The sequence below is a fragment of the Diorhabda carinulata genome, chromosome 2, assembly GCF_026250575.1.
Source record: "Diorhabda carinulata isolate Delta chromosome 2, icDioCari1.1, whole genome shotgun sequence".
NCBI classification, from domain to species: Eukaryota; Metazoa; Arthropoda; class Insecta; order Coleoptera; family Chrysomelidae; genus Diorhabda; species Diorhabda carinulata.
This window is the reverse complement of record NC_079461.1, coordinates 8,416,751-8,435,064: the sequence shown is the minus strand read 5'-3', so window position 1 is coordinate 8,435,064 and position 18,314 is coordinate 8,416,751. Positions and strand designations below refer to the sequence as shown.

General features: G+C 31.2%; 1 protein-coding gene across 1 annotated transcript in view; it reads left to right on the top strand.

The window, feature by feature from the left end:
• Positions 1 to 18,314, top strand: part of LOC130890767 (uncharacterized) — a 661,979-nt gene that overhangs the window by 142,485 nt on the left and 501,180 nt on the right. The window lies entirely within an intron of this gene.

Below are 18,314 nucleotides of genomic sequence, written 5' to 3'. Positions count from 1 at the left end.
GAACAGGGTCGGACTGAATTAAAAAGGAAAAGAAATTATACTGTTTGCATGTTTAAAAAAGCCTAATTAATCTTTCAACGTTCGGTGAAACACCGCAGAGTGGTGCTCTTTTCGCGCTCCGACCGTTCTACTTAAATGGTTCATCTATTTTGAATTAAAACTTCTCCACTAGTGACTATATATCAGATAAATCCCAATTAGACTTTTATTAGAACCGCCTCGGGTCGATGTTATTTATTTGTTGTGAAATTTTCGAATACGGGCTTAAAGAACTTCCAATGAAGGAATTAAAATATTTAGAGTGGAAATGTTACTTCCATGAAAAGTCTTCTCTGACTAAAATATATTTCATTCTGATAGAACATACTAATATTTTCTCAAATGGGGATTAACTGTAGGTAACATAAAAAATTATTTCTCTGTTCCGAAGTTGCTTATTCAGAGTACGCAGGAGCTCGTTTGAGAGCAGCTATCAAAAAAAAAAACGCGTCTCTTCAAAGTTCTCATAATAGTATTCAAAAGTATTTTATACATTTATAGTTTTAATGATAAATCCAACTAGAAATTTGAAACAAAATTACTATCAATTTTATCGAAAGTCTCATGTTTCTAATGTATTGTATTTTCCATTATCTCATAATTATAATTCATAATAATTTGCAGTGTATGCTAATATCGACCTTTCGATTGATGCATTTATTCTCATATCATAGTACAACTCGGTTTTTACTCTTATTTTGGGTGCCAAAATAATGAATACTGCTTCACCAAATGCTGATACTTAATACTATCATATTCAGCAACAATAAAACGTTGATGAATTACTGTCTTGGATTGTCGTATAGTTAATGTTAATGTAAATCACACAATTTTTATCTTCTATAAGAGCCAAAGAATTTGCATATGGCTACTACCGCCAAAATAAATATGCAATGCCCGGTATATCCGCAATTTGTCTTCCTTGAAGAATTATGTCCTTGCTAATTACCTTTAAGAGTCATTAGGCCGGATCTGTCAAGCTACAATGGAATTTCAAAATTCGGCGAACTCGCGCGATGCCTTTAATCTGTTTTTTATAAACAGCGGACGCCCCTTTGATGAACTTTTTATTAGAGTAGGCGGTTTATTGCAGTATTTCTTCTGAATAATTTCTAGGAAAGACTATTTATTCATTTTCTTTTGTTTCTTTTTGTTCGAGAACTTTGTAGAATCATATTCGTAGTATATAAATGTAGCACTGTAAGTTAGTTTTAAATGAATAGTCGTAGTGAAAGGAACGAGTTAGTAAAACTTATCGCAGAAATTGTTTAAGTGATATTTATAAATAAATTATTACAAGTTAAGTGTATTGTATAGTGTGTAAATAAATTAAGAACGTAAGAGTGTTTATTAACCCCATGAACAGAAAAAGTATGAATAAATACGAAAAACGTCACAATATCAATTCATTCCTTCCCCCCTAATATACTTACCAGTTTCGAATGGAGAGAACACATAAAGATCAACTTGTAATGCTCCTACGAAATGAACATGTACAACTCTTTTATCTTTATTTTCATTTTATCTCGTTTCTTTGATAAGTCAATATGGTTCATTATTTTCTATTTCGAAGTATAGGAAAAAAAGATGGATTATTTTTTATGCGAAAAGATTCTATTTTTCAACTCAAATTCTTATGTATTTATATCAACAAAGTAACGTACTTTGCCGGTTTGGACGGTATGTACTGTTTCAATCTAGATCTTTCATGAAAGAACATCCAAATTTTGACAATAATCTTCTCTAATATGAGCCTTCAATTTATTTGTATTTATCTAATATATTACTTCGTGTATCTTATTTTCCTTTTCACAATATCTTCACTCAAAATATCATCACAACAGTCTATTGCTGTTTTTGGTGTTATCTATGACTCGTTGACTCTCCTCACAATGAGGATTTTCAGCCTCTTGTTTTTCCTACATCAAAACTCGTTAATTCTAATTCTCAATCTCCCCACTCTCTTGTTCAGTTTGTACATGTACTTGCTGACCTTGAGAATCGATGACAACTCAAATTCTTGTCTATGTCTAGAAAATTTCCCAAGTGATTTAGTAGCAAGCCTGGAATACCCCATGACGCGTACACATTACACATACAATAATATTACATTTCGGAAAACAAAACGAGCAAAACCAAAGTCGTTAACTGTATATTAAGACAAATTTTGAATCGTAAAATATTTAAAATAAGAAAATTTCTAATATAGTATTTTTCATTCATTCAAATTCTTGTTGTTTATTTATCATCTTTGTCTTTTTTGCAACAATACTTTCTCAAATTGAAATGATTCTCTGGTTCAAATATAAGTCTACAATCTAATCATCTAATCATCATTTTTGTAATTGTAAGAAAGCAGACACGTTTTGTTTTATTCAGGCAGATGGAGTTCGGAAGCTATTGTTACTATTCCCGCTATAAAATTTATCTTACATGCCCAGGTAATGGCGAAAAATTGATAAAGTCAAAATTAATGATTAAGTTGAATCATTAAAAAATTATCTAAAAAGATAGAAAAGTTGGAAATTTCCTTTCGTGGATAGTTTGATACTCGACGCGAAACGGAGGGTATCAATATCCTAGGGAGGAAACGCGTTTTCTTTTTATATATCTATATAGTTTTTCCCACTAAATTTCGAAATAACTTTTTGTAACTTGTAGGGTCATGATTCTTAATTACGGCTTATGTATTGTCACTTGAACTGTAATTATTTTGAAAAATTTTGACGTTTGCTTTCAGCACTAAATAAGCTTTTTGGTATTTTCTATATGAAATCTTGCCTTGGAAGTTAGTCATAATTTTATAATGCTAAAATAATACATTTGTGAAAAAAGTATCTGAAGTTTTGGTCTTAGTAGTGTTAGGAATAGTCTATACTCGTACATTAAATAATTGTGCTCGAATATTGAGGTCCAGTAAGTCGAGTATTTTCATTCATCTGTTTTGTAATGCAGCTAGAAAATCGTTTGCTAGTAAAGTGGAATGGTCTTTAAGTCTATTCCGATACTTGGTAATCAGTGAAGTGATCCTTTATTCGTTGTAATAAAAAAGTCTCTGTGTAATATGTTAACAACAGAGATTTGTCTTATCTGTGCTTTTCAAAAACTAGCTATTCGCTTAATTTTTGACGTGGTACTGACGAAAGTAAGTCTTCATAATGACTAGTTATATTTTTCGCTTAGTAATGTGATGAACCATTTTTCGTAGCCCTTCTTCACTCTTTCTACAAAATTTCCGTCTTAAACGCAACAACTGTGTTCGAAATCGTAAACTATGCAATTTTTTAATTGGCTAAAGCGAGATCATTGGGTGCTAAATTAGAGCTAAACTCTTCCTTGTGTCTGGTTAAAAAATGGGTTAAATGATACTTTTTGTTTTGCGTTGCTCAGTATCTGTGAAGTCAGAACAATATACGGAGACAGTTTGATAAAAACACCGCTTTTCAAAGATTATCAACACTTTCGCTACGGTAATTACATATTATTTATCTGTCAAAATTTTTCATAAACCTGTAAGATTGATTACTGTCACAGTGTGAACATCGGATAAATGTGAATTGATTATATTGTAGAATAAGGCTTTACCATTTTAAAATTGAAAAAATTAAAACCATTCAGCAGACGTTTTGTGCTAGATAAAGCCCTCCTCAACAACTGCTACAATTCTTGATGGATAACATTTAGACGTAAAGGTAATTTTAAACAATATAAAGTGTACATCGGAAATGTGAGTGGCAGCGAGAAACAGTTAATGTTGTCAAAGCCATCAATATAAATAGCAGTTGTTGATGAAACGCCCAGAATAAGCAGTTCTTTTATTGATAGATTTCCCAACTACAATAACCAAATTATATCTACCAAAAGCTTCATCATAACTATATAACTTATAAAAATGTTAATCGTTTTTGCATATTCCGAATGCTATATAAAATATCGAAAAATAGTTTATGCTTTTTCCCGATTTTCTCCAATTGACTGATTTTGAACGCAATCCCTGACCGCTTATTGATTCCTCTTATACATATACCTTTATTTTTCCTTGGAGTAGCACATCTTGATATGTTTTCTCGGAATCTCTTAAGAATCGCCTCGATTCAATATTATATATTCAGAGCATGGGCTCACGAGAAAACCCGGCGGAGTAGATGTGTGGTCTTTTAACCTAAAAAAAAATAGCCCATGAGATGTCAACGTTAACTGATGGAAATAGAAACAAATAAGACGAACGGGAATATTTCAAATCTATTGGGATATTAGAGAACGAAGGTGCATTATGAGATACTTTGTAAAGTTATACGAGGTGAAGCGTTACATCCTAAGATATAAATAAATGAAAATCTCATAGTTTACATGTAATATCTGTAACTAATAGAAACATATTTCAACAAATTGAGTTCATAACCAATAGTTATTTTTAATTATTGTTATAGTATTTCTCGTAGATTCCAAATAACTTTTCAATAGTAAATGTTGTTACGGTAGTAATGGCGTTATTATATAACAATGGTTTGAGTTGATTGTCTAGTTTTTTTGGTTTGGTTGACTGATTCTTGTAATTTGCACACCCTATCATGCCCGAGGGATTTTTATCAAAATCTGGACAACCACCGTTGCAGCTGATGACAAATTAATTCGTGGTCGGCAGTCTGTAAACGGTCAATGCGTCTTTTGATATCAAAAAAGATATTTGTTCATTTCAAGAGGAACACCCGACTTCATCATACTTAAACGTTCACAAAAAGTTGTACAAAGAGAATGGCCTGGAAAATGCGGATTTAAAGTGCCCAAAGAAACTTTAAATTCATGCTTTTTTGAAAACTAAAAATCTTTTAGAGTTTTAGAAGTCTGCGTATTCCGATTGTTTCCAATAATAAGTTATTACTCTAAAAATAGAGAGATATCAGGACTGAATTGAAGCGAAAGAGCTCTTCTATGAGAATGGTATTAGTTAAAAGCATGCCAGTAGAATAAATATTATATGTTATTTTCCCAAATTTTCTATTTTTATTATCTTTTTTGAAATATCATAATCTGAACGTCGTCGCATCACCAACAAACAAATTTTGATTTTAAGTTCCAATGATATGTTCGTGAACTGACTTTATATCTAAATGGTATTATGGGAGAATGAAGAAACATGATGATACATACGGGAAAATGTAGTCAAAATTCAATGTCTTGATATTGAAAAACCCATTTCCCAGAAATAGATAGTACTTGTATTCTTTAAAGTATATAAAAATACATTATTTTTCCTTTTACTTGAAATACCGAATTTGCTTGGCAATATTACCCAAGAAAAACTATTAATATTCGTGGAAATATTTGCAAACATTATACCACTAGCATTCATCTGCTTTTGAATGAACTCACAAGTAAAAACAAGTTACAACCTCAATCTATTTTCCATAATATCATGGTTGAAAGTTTATGTGGAGTTTCAGCATCTAGTGGATGATTTGTACTTTTAATATTTCAACAGCATGCAAAGAAATCGATACGTGGGCGTAGAAAATAATCACTCATGGATAAGTATGGGGACATTGAAGTAATTTTTAGTCCTATTCATGTATTGGCTCCATAGAAAAAAAATTGCGTGACCTAGGAATTTTTTGCTTAGCCAAATACGCCCAACGCCCAATTTTATCTCGAATATTTATTAAATTATCCAATAATATCAAGTATTTTCTATCAGAATCAGTTATTTCGTTGATCAAGGCAGAGAGGAGAAAGCAGTTTTGTTAGACCATTAACAGTATAAATTGAAAAAAATGAAAGTGAGTAGGTTGAAAAAAACAGAATATTTGGTTAAATTTGGAATGGTTGAGCTAAATAATAAGATCAGTGTCTATAAGATTGATTGATAGAGCTAACCAACTATCACACTCTGCATTTAGACGGTAAGGTACTTAGAAAGTAAAATCTGCATTGAAAGAATTATATATCATATAATTATGCTGATAAAATGATTAACAACATAATTAAAAAAAAGAATATGAAGATTCTTTAATCAATGATGAAAGAAAACAAACTAAACATCAAAGCATCAAACATTTTTCCTCACCATATGCACAAGGACTGTCTCAGCAAGTATCGAAATATTTCAATACATTTGATATTAGTATAAGCCATGTAAGACATAATCCAGTATCAAAATATTTCAGTAATTACTTTGTTTTGATGGTAATGCTATTGATATGGGACAGACATCTCAGTATTCAGAAAATAGATTACAATGTCATCAATAGGATCAAATAATAAATCTGCAAACACAAGCCATGAAAAAAGATATTTCTAGAAATGCTTCATACACATAGGAACGCGAAAGCTGTTATTGATAAAAATATCTACACAATTTGAGTAAAATTTATAGTTCTGTTCTATAAATTTTAAAGCAACTACGAATACTTTAATTGATAGCTGCTTCATAATATTGAAATATAACAACAAATTGAGAAATAAGAAAAAAATATTTCTTGGGTCAAAAGAGAGTTTTATTTGATATTCATGTTGTAGGTAATCTATTGTATTTAGTTAAGCAAATTATCTATGTCTAGTCATATTTTAATATAGACTAAAAAACGTCAAAAAATATAAGTTTTCATTCAGAGAAGAACTAATGAAAGGAGACAATTTAACATTAGCAATAGAAAAATAATAAAAATCTAGCTAAATCAACTGATAGGATAATAAGACGCAAAAAGACATAATGATAATTCATTCCTCCATAATCAACGCTAGTTCATTTTTTTCATACAAGAATATATTTCAGTTTTGATTGGAAATTTGAGGAGAAAATGTAAATGAAGAACTAAAGTAATAAGAGAAGAGATAGTCGGAGAGAGAGAGAGAGAAAGATAGAGAAAGAGAGAGAAAGAGAGAGAAAGAGAGAGAAAGAGAGAGAAAGAGAGAGAAAGAGAGAGAAAGAGAGAGAGAAGAGAGAGAAAGAGAGGAGAGAAAGAGAGAGAAAGAGAGAGAAAGAGAGAGAAAGAGAGAGAAAGAGAGAGAAAGAGAGAGAAAAGAAGAGAGAAAGAGAGAGAAAGAGAGAGAAAGAGAGAGAAAGAGAGAGAAAGAGAGAGAAAGAGAGAGAAAGAGAGAGAGAAAGAGAGAGAAAGAGAGAGAAAGAGAGGAGAAAGAGAGAGAAAGAGAGAGAAAGAGAGAGAAATATGGAGAGAAGCTTTATTGTCAATACAAAATTTCACAATTTTATGGAGACAATGATTCAATTTTATATAAGAAAATTAACAATATAAAATATCAATTTGACTTCATAATAGTAATAATAATACATTTCAAATCTTATCTCACATTAAATGTGAAGTGAAGAAATAGTGAAGTATGGTAAATAGTGAACAGTAATTTTTCAAAACTCAAATTATTTTTTAACAAACATATAAAAATCATCTAAAAAAAAATCTAAATACTCTTGAGATTATCGAAATTATTCTGAAAATTTGACTTAATCTTTATGGATAAATTCAAGATTGTATCCCGTAGTTATTATGGATTTTCCGAGGATACGGCAACTGAAAGCGCTGTTTACAAATTAGCTTCCATTATTTATGTATAAAGCTGCTATGAGTAATTCCACGCAAAATCCTGTTGTTAATTAAAGAGGAAGGAATAATATTAGAAAGTTATTCAACAACAAACAGTGTACGGTATAAGGTGAAAAAATTTCTTAAAAAATTTATATGATGTACATGTAACGGTTTTTATAAGTCTACTACGACAAAATATAAATAAACAAGTATAATTTTTTATGTAGTTCAATAAAAGCACAAATAAAAATGGAGCTTGAGGCAACATTATTCGGTAATCAAGAAATTATAAAAAACTTTTTTCAAACTTTCTAAGACCTCTCAGAATTTGATAAGCTCTTATAACTATGAAATCTTTCTTATTTTGCTCCTAGATCATAATTATATCTCTCAATTTTCTGTGAGGGTAATAAATCGGTTTAACTTGAACTAACTCGGATCACGTTCATTGTTATTCGGAAACTGATCGAGTTGTAGTCATATTATAGGATCATTCATATCCCGGTAGACCTGTAGATGAAGCAATCGGCTAAAGGGATGTTTCATTTGTCTATAGTTTTTAAATCTTTATCAAACTTAAGTGCAAAATCTGTGTGTAGGGGGGGGGGAATTGTTGATAACTGCTCAATAACAATTATGAACATTTTGAATCTATTATACAAGTAAGTGAATATCATGGAAGCACAAATAATTAATGAAAATCGAAAGTTCGTTTTTGTTATCCAAATTCAGCTAATAGGTGATCTACCTAGGCTACTACCTAAATCTGTAGACAGCAACAAATCACTATCATCAATACCGATCTTAAAAATATTCTGGAATGAGGTGGAAACAATCTGATCGAGTTTAATGCAACAAAGACCCAAGCTGCTATTTTTACAAAGAAGGCTAACACTAAAGCTCAGATTTTGGTCCTGTCTGGACATAAAATATCACTATTACCGTAAATTCGCTTGTTGGGTGTTTAGGCTGGAAGCAATATGTCCTGGCATAGTCACGTGGCCGATTCAGGCAAGGCAGCTTCACAAAAACCTCTTTCAGACCAAAATGCTATGAGTTCCGCAACGCTTCTAACTATCTACAAGACCCAGATTCGTCCATCTTTTGGATATTACTCACACATTTGGAGCTCGGCTCCCAAGCATTCCTTAAAGATGCTCGACATATAGGCAATCTAGAGTTGACCAGAACTTGGATAGCTGAGAACTTAGAAGTAAGGTCGCCGACATAACTATATTTTAACGATACTACTAAGGTAAATGTTCTTCCGAATTGTCTAACATAATCCCGCTTAGAGCAGTTTTTGCACGACCTACTCGACAAGCAGACGTGGCTCATGAACCACAAGTTCACCTGCGGATGCCCAGAACTTTATTTTATCGGGATTCATTTCTATGGAGAAGTGCAAGTCCGTGGAATCAACCACCAAGGCACGTCTTTCCCGATCACTACGACCTACAGAAGTTCAAGACGAGTTTAAAAAGGTTTATCCTCTTGTGATTACTTTTTACATAAACAAATCTGAACCCAGGTGGTAGTCGAAAAGTTCTTGTGTGTAATATCTTGAAGTAGAAATAACGTAAGTAATTGCTACAATAAGAATTAAATTCCAGTATATTCTGATCACACTATGCCTAACTCCTATAATCAAGAATATTTCTCGTATAATCAAATTATTTCCAAATTCGAAACAAGCTAATGATAATTCCTAATAAATAATCCTATTAAGTTCCGAATAGGAGATTATTGGTAATTTAATAATTCTGATGTGTGGGCTACATATTTCAATCACTATTTAAAAATGATTAAGTACTTTATCAACCAATTAAAAAAGCGGTCTATTTAGTTATTTAATTAACTCAAAACATCTTAATTTAAGAAGTTATTTTGTCTGGCTATTCACTATCTACTTGTTTATTGTCGGTAGTTCAAAGCAAAAACTCATAAAATATTGAAATATATAAATAGAAAGTGAATAACATAATTGTTTACCAATGTATTTCGATTCATGCATTTAATAAATTATCAGAATATATCACAATGTTAAAAGATTTCTTCCGTAATGTTTTTAGGTTAAGACCTAAAAAAATAATATCAAACCCAAACCAGCCCTTTATATACACATTAATCCGTGCCTGAATAATAATGCTTTTTGTAGTTATTTTTTTCCACTGGAACAAATGTATGCTTTTATCATTTTCCTATTTTATATTCCTATAAAATTCCTATAAAATTATGGAGTAACTCCAATAGGTCATATTCTTACGGTACTTCTACATAAATTTGAGTGTTAACAATTTTTTTTTTAAATTTGTGAATTTAAGGCAAATTAAACAAATAGCTGAAGGCAATCACGTTTAAAATTTATTCGATTTTGTAATCTAACGCCATTTGTGAGCTACTTGAGAGAACTTCATGTCATTTGAATCTTTAACATTTATTTATGAACTAGATACCATATGTAATACTCTTATATGGACAGTTTTTATGGGAAAAAATGTTTCTACGTTACGGTGCCGACTGTATTCATTTTCTCTCTCGTTCTAGACATTTTATCTATACTGCGCATGCTTGAGAATGCGGAGAACCGAGCTGACACCTCGAAGCATAGGATAGGATAGTTGCCATTCTGTCTTCCTTAGTCGGAACAGCTTTTACTTCTAGAAACCGTCCATATAGCACTATTACATATATGCTAGATAAACGGCTGAAAAGAAATCTATTGGCTATTGGATATTTGTTTATTTATGGTGTTTATCTATGTGCCCTTTTAGTTTGCAGTGCCTCGTGCAGCATTATGTCCAACTTTAGATTTACAATTTTTAAAAGTTGTTCATCAAATTGAACAGTTGATAAAATAATATCGGATGCTGTTTTACTCAAATTTCAAAATCACTTGTGTTCTGTAACAGCTGCATTTGCATTTTTCATCCAAACGTATCAGCTAATATTAAAAATAAAATGGTTATAGCGTTGAAAAATTGTGTAGAATCAGAATTCGATTCGTTCAAACGGTGTGTTAAAATTTTTCAATAGATTTGATATTGGTAAAGATTTCTTATAATCTAAAGCTGATACGTGGATTAGGAATAATAATTATTTGAATGGTCTGTACGTAATAAATGATGTAGCCAAAAGATCTGTTCAATTAACACAAGATTATATCAATAGATTAACTACTCAAGAAGATCAAATACAATATTTTATTCAAGTTATAAGTGAATACAGAGCCAAATATCCTTCTGCAACTAAAAAATATATGATAAAAAATTGTAGAAATTAAATAAAGAATAAAATTATTTTGATACGATTATTTATAAGCGATAATATACTTTTTCTACGTTCATGCAATAAACAAAACTTTATTAAACTATATGAGATCTGGCTATTAAATAACTAGACTGCACACCTAGAGGGCGCCCTAGACGGGTGGGGTTGCAAGAGGCCTATGTGGACAATTCTCTATCTCGTGTGCGTGTTTGGTGTGGTGAAAGGGCTATAGTGAGGGCCGAGAGAGCACTGAAGATGACCATTGCCCAAGTCGCCCTGTGACTGTTTCAACTTCGAAAACAGTGACCAAAATTAACCAAATTGTACGTGCAGATGGTCGAATGAGCATCCGGTTGATTGCCGATGCTGTAAATGGCGATAAAGAAACGGTTAGAAAAATTTTACACGAGAAATTATACAGAAAAATCTGTGCGAAGCTGGCGCCAAAAAAACTGACTCCTGGCCAAAAGCTCTTGCTCGGGTCGTCTCAGATTTCCTTGAATAGTTAGAAAAAGATCTGCTATGAAAGGAACCAAATTTGAGTCGATGGAAGCGGTAAAGCAAAAAACAGCAGATCTCTTGAAGGCACTCACCAAAGAAAACTTTCAGCACTGCTTTGATCAATGGAAAAAACGTATGGAAAGGTGTGTAGCGGGGGGGGGGAATACATTGAAGCGGTGCATTCGAATATAGAATAATTTTCATAATAAAACCCTTTTTCGTAACCAGTCTCGTTAATTAATAGCCAGACCTCGTATTTACTGAAAAAAGTGTGTCTTCATTGCTCTAGTGCAATAGATATTTATTGTGATTACTGACATAATGACATTATACTATCATTATTAATCATTTTTATTATGTACTGGATTACCAAATTACTAGGAAATGCTTTTTTTTCATTGCCATATGATTACAATTTATTAACAAAAATGTGAATACCTCAAATATACGCGATCACGACTACTATGATTATTATAATGCAGCTGTGCAGTTCTAGAAATGTCAGTCAAAAATTTACTCTGACAATTAAACAAGAAAAAATAGATGATAGTGATGAAGAAAAATTTGTTGGGAGCCCATCAGAAGTTAGTGAAATAGCATATACAGCGTCATTATACTTATTACCTAGTAAATCAAGAAAGCTATGAAAATTATAATCGGTTAAAAGAATAGTGTTCCGATAAAAAAAATTTAAACCTGCTTCTTGCATATTTTTCAAAAAGATCGAAAGATATTAAGCCCTCATCACTTTGATCTGAGTACTCAATGGTGAGAGCTTACCTGTCTACAAAAGAAGATATTAATATTAATAATTACAAAAAACGAATGGTATTTATGTCGCAGAACTCTGCAGGATATTGATAAAAAAAGTCTAAGGTATTTAATAGGAGACATATTTATCAATTTCTAACAGAATCTTCGAATTCCCAGTAATCGATGAAAAAAATAAGTCAGTAATTATTGTATAGCTTTTATAAGATATTTTGGAAATACTTGTAGGTCGCTGCAATATTTGGCATCGCAGAGGCATGTCGTAGATATGAGCTTTAAAAATTGAATATTGAAAACATAGAAGAAGTAGGTTGAAGTTTAATTGTAAAAGACAAAAACTCACAAAGAACGAAGTTTTATCATTAGAAGTGAGGCTGAAGAAGGATTAGATTTGATCGATATATATCGTAAATACAAGAAATTACGTCCTAATTATTCACTAAGAAATATTAATATCAAAAATTGTAAAAATAATACATTTACTTTTAATATTAATGGTACAAATGATGTTTGAGTCAAATTATTCCTAATTACTAATTTCTAACTTTCTCAATGTTAACCGATAGTGGTAATTAATTATTAAATATTTTGCTCTCAAACTACGCTTTTTATTTTTCCACACCTAAATAAATTTTTTTTTCATTAACGTAGAAAAAATATTGTATGCAATTCAGACAAAATGTGTTTATTGCACTCGACGTGTTGTCAAACTCGGCCCAACATCCTCGCTATACAAATTCACGTCGCGTGCAATAAACACTTACTTTTTGCACCTATCTGTGTGTATTTAGTTTGATAAAACAAAAATTATGTTGAAAATTGAAAAAAAACTTTGAATTTAATAATGATTACAATTTTATCGTTGAATAACTTTTAAACGGTAAATTCTATCGAAAAACGTATTCAGATTTTTTTTTTGTAGAGCGTTAAATTTCCTACAAGAAATAGCTGTTCAAGAGTTTTGATCTAGATTTCTTTCAGTGGTAAAAAATTAACTGCAAAAGTGCAAGAATCTCATGTTATTTAAATATGAAATATATTGTGACTTAGGCACAGGTTAATGTGAATATTAAGGGCTGGTTTGGGTGTGATATTTATTTAAGTCATAACCTAAAAATTTGAGGGGTGTTTGCAGATCAAAATACAATTTGGGAAATAACGGAAAAACTAATATCACATCCTCAATTAATTTAATTCATTTATAATCATAAAAACTCTATTATTCAATAATTATTACAAGTACTACCGAACTAAATAGATGGATAGTATACCAAAACATTGGTACACTTACGGTTATTTTTCGATACATTTGTCGTATCTGTGGACAAGCTTTTCAATAATCTCTACAAATAAAGTTGGGGCCAATCTACCTTAACCGTTCAGTAACAATAGAGTACAAAACAGACCAGGAAACTTTTGTAAATTCCATAGAAAAAGCATTCATGGTGAATCTGTTGTTGTTTATAACCATTCTATCAACTTGTTGAACCTGGTCATCTGAAACGACAGATTTGCGTCCTTGGCCCCCTTCATCATCTACTCATGAAGTTTTCTCGATCCACATGAGCTTCTGCAGCACCATGGTCTTCAGCTTGTAGGAAAGGAATCACACTTGGCAGAAGATTCCATAATAGCGGACATGTTTACATGGCTGTAGCACAACGCCGACTGCCTGCCTGAATGTCAACAATGGCGGAGTGTGTAGTGAGAGAGCGTCGCCTAGAGCGCATGCTCGCTTTACTCATAGCCTATTGGAGTTTGAAAAAGAAACGCCCTCGTATTTATATGCAGAGGTACGACTCTAAATTGTTGTAATAGAATTGATTCACCCTGTATTTAGTGGTTATATATTTTGTCCGCATTTCTCTACTTTATTGAGCCTGCCTTTGCGTGGAGTTCCATACAATACTCTATTTTAAAATATCCATTAAGGCAATTTATCCAGTTAATTCGATTTTCGTGTAGGATATTTCGTTCCGTAATAATGTTATAATATTCCAAAATAAGGAAGTATAATACAGCTTTGCGATATTCCGGTTCATTGAATATGTCTATACAATATTCCCCTAATTCACGGTATTTTTTATAAGCAGTTATGGAATACAAAACTCCGTTATTTTGAATTGAATATTTTCGGATCATGTTGCCAAAAGTAGTCTAGAATATTAAACATTGAAACTTGAATCTACCAACTTTCAATGTTCTGAAATTTTTTCACCCGACCCATTCTCAAGCAAATACACGTTTATGAAGAGTGTAGCTAAGAGAACGATCCATATTTTCGTATTTTAGTCGCAAAACAAATCGCAGAAATAGTTCTGATCTCGTAATAGAGGAAATCTTATGAAATTACACAACACTAACTAGTCTTTCCTCACAATTATACTATGGAGTAGAGTCAAATGAATATATTTTGGTATCTTGATTTGTATAGAATGCATTTTTTGCACAGGCAATGAAATTATCAGTACAATACCGTTTTAGGATAGAAATGATGCGACATGAAGTTATTCTCAACAATAAACTCGTTAAGATACTATATTTGGAATATTGAGAAAGAAATTGGTTAGATAGACATGAAATTCTAATTGGAAAATTGTATTAATGGATTATTGCTGCGAATTTCATGAAGAAGAAACCGAAGTACTGTCAATAAATATTCCATAGAAGCATGTGTCTGTCCAACTTTTAAATATCAAAGAAAAAAACCAATAACCGACTTACACTACATTACATATAAGGATTAGTTTGTTGTTGGAAGGTAATGACGTCAATTGGCTTTCATTAGAGAAAAACAACAATTAACAGAAAACTTTCAATGAGAGAACATGACATCTCAGCAACTAGGCCTCGTAAGGGTTCGTTTTCCTTTATTAAAATGAATTATTTATTGAGATCCCTCTGTGATAGGGCCTTGTCGGTCGAATATAGAAACACCCTGTAAAATGCTTTCGGATATAGACTCTTTTGTAGTATCCACATCCATCTTCAAATAATGCTGGAATATAATATTTGACTTTATTGTTTTGTTTCAGGTAAGCCTTCGAGAACATCGTTATAATTAGTATAACAGTGATAAGTAAGTAATTCAAATCTAATTAAAACCATCAAATATGTTTAAAAGATTCAGATACAATTATAAACAACTGAGATACTGAAATAATTTTCTTCCACGCACAATTTGTTGACGTAATTTGTAAGATGTATAATTGCAATTAAATCCAGCTTTCATCTTATCATAATCGTTAGAGAAGAAAAATGTTATTATATCATTATTTGGATAATAACGATAACTTTTCCCAATAACTTTTCTCAACCATATAACAAATATATCATGAATCGAAAACCGAAGAACTTTGAGGACTGAATATAAAATAATGAACTTATGAAAAATATCAGATGCTTTTTGTATGATACAAGCCTCGGACGTTTATAGTTAAAGGGTTATCCACATAAAGAAATGTAACTTAAAAATAAAATACCCCGTAATTATTTATTTTCATTGAATAATTTATGATTTGAAACTTCTTTTTTCAATAATACGTACGCTACGGATTGTAGCAAAAAATAACCTCCAACATAATCCAATCTCACAAAGATTACAAAGTCTCAAAGTACTGAATACATTTTTCAAGATTATATATAACATCTTATATCTAAGTAAGAAGGCATATTTTATCTCAGTGATTATTGTCACGTTTCGACTCAAGTTATTTTCTGCGCATCTTTTTGCAACTTTAGTTTATTTACGATAAGATAGATAATTGTCTCGATTTCTTCATACGGTTGATTTAAATTATTGGTAATTCATTTTATCCTCATCATTGTAAGATAACTTCGATTCTAAAATATAGAGATATGACTGAATCATTAAAAACGCATTCCGAAAAATGTGCTTTTAATTAATGTTGTTTATTGAATATTTATCTTTATTATGATTTTGACATATCTATTAGTTATATTCCCTATGATTACAGAGGCTTGTGGAGAAAAGAATATTGATCTACTGAAGCCAAAGTAGATTTTTCATACTAAGTAATAGTATCTATATATAGGTGATCCGATATATTTTATGAGAACTTCAAATCTTTTGCCAGCTCTACTCCTCTTGTTTCGTGGCATCCTAGAATATACAGACTGCCCCTCGTTTATTCAGCAAATTTACACATATCACCATAGTTGATATTTCATGTCAAGGTTGAAGTCTTTCGGTTTTTTGTTCATCACCAGCTTCATTTCTATATAGTGTGAGACGCTTAAAAAATTATTCAATTGAAATCAATTGAGGAATTTATTGATTTGTCCAATAAAAATTCCTTATGCATCAATGTTTTTTCACACAATTATTTATCTAAGCTTTGTCAGTATGTTTAGATATCGGTAGATATTAAAAATAAAAACTTTATTCTCATCTCTTTCCCAGACAATTCGTTTCAACATAAACAGACAAGTAATTATCTAATGAAAATTTTCGATGAGGGCGAGGGTAAAATTTTTTAACAAATACACTTTCCAATTAATCTTAATACTGAATTGTGATTCTCATTTCTTAAGAGGATCCTCGCGCCAACATTAAGTAGGTGGAACAGTTGGCTTAAAGGACGAAATTAAACATTGAGAAATAGGCTTACCGCATCATTAATAAATTCACCGACTTCGAAATAAGACCTTTTTACAGGTCCGTATTTGTTTTATTCGGTAACAATATGAGCCTAAACATATAATATATGTAAAATATATTATTACAATCAACTCTCTTCATCAAAACAATTTTATTCGTTTAATATCACCTTATTTGTTAACCGATTATAGAAGATATTGAATTTTTCAATCTGCACATTCTAAATGTTCATAATATATGTTTTGCCAGTTCTGCAACTGTACCTAAAAGCGTCATTGTCTACTAACAAAGCTATAGCAAAAAATAGGCTAGTTGCTCCCTCTTTTTCTTTCAATAGGAACCTATTCTTTTTTATTCCTTACATTCAGCCTCTTTCTGATTTCTTCGAAACCCTGAGTTTCAGGTCTGATACAATCTTTTGATGGTTTCTTGTCCATTTCAGCACATCCTGAATTCCTAGTTATTCTTTGATATCCTGATTTCCCTATTTATTTCTAAGCCTCTGTTTCTCATTTATTCTTAGCGTTTTCATTTTATTTGTCCTTATTCTGCTTTTTGTAGTAGATGTTTCTGTTTTGTTTCTGTTTCTGTTCCATATGTGAGAATATGTCTTACTAATGATTTGGAGATTCTCATATTGTTTTCTGTACTTATCATTGTTCTATACTATTTTTACTAAATGTACGCTGGCATTTTATACTTTTACGGCTAGAATTTGTATTTCCTCTCCAATACTAATTTATAAAGTTGTGCACAATCTAGAGTAAAAAACATTACAATTATTTGCAAATAACATAAAATAAATTTTGATTTCTTTTGACCGAAAAGCCTTCGGATTCCGAGCCTCTCAGGTATAGATTACTCGACATAATTTTTGTGTTTTACGTTTTTAATGAATCGTATAACTTCTCAAAATGGATTCAACAATAACAGCAATATGTAAAAGTATAACAAATCTCAATAGTTTTTATTGTGTCAGGTTATTAATTTTTTTGCAAGCTAGTAGTGGAGTTTTATTATCACATGTATGCTGCGACACTGTTATCTCTTTGATTTTTTTACAGTTTAAGAAGATGCAGCATTAGATATACGTCTTGTACTATCTTCTTGATAATAAAGTTTATTTGTTGCAGCTTAATATGTCAAATGTTCTTCTATTTCATTTTATTGCATATAATGGAGTAAAACATCATTGTAACCTATGCTACAACAATAACCCACATTAAAAGCTTATGAATTGGAGATGTTATTTTGATTTAGTGAACCCGACATTTGTAACTAGTTTCTAGTGCATGAAAATATTGGAATGCACTTAAGAACTGTTGGAGCTTATTTCAATTACAACTTCCTTCTTCTAGATACGTTGAAACTGCAGCAAAAAACTCACAAATGACCGAAAGTACCACATATTATTTGGAGAAGAACAATGAAATTCACGTTAGAATTAGTATTTTGTTGTACCTACCTGCCTAATATCCTTTTTAACACGATTTTCTAAATTTTAACTTCATTTTTGTTTCTTACTAATTTTAAAGTGGATTACGCGGAAATGAGGAAGTAGTGTGGTCATT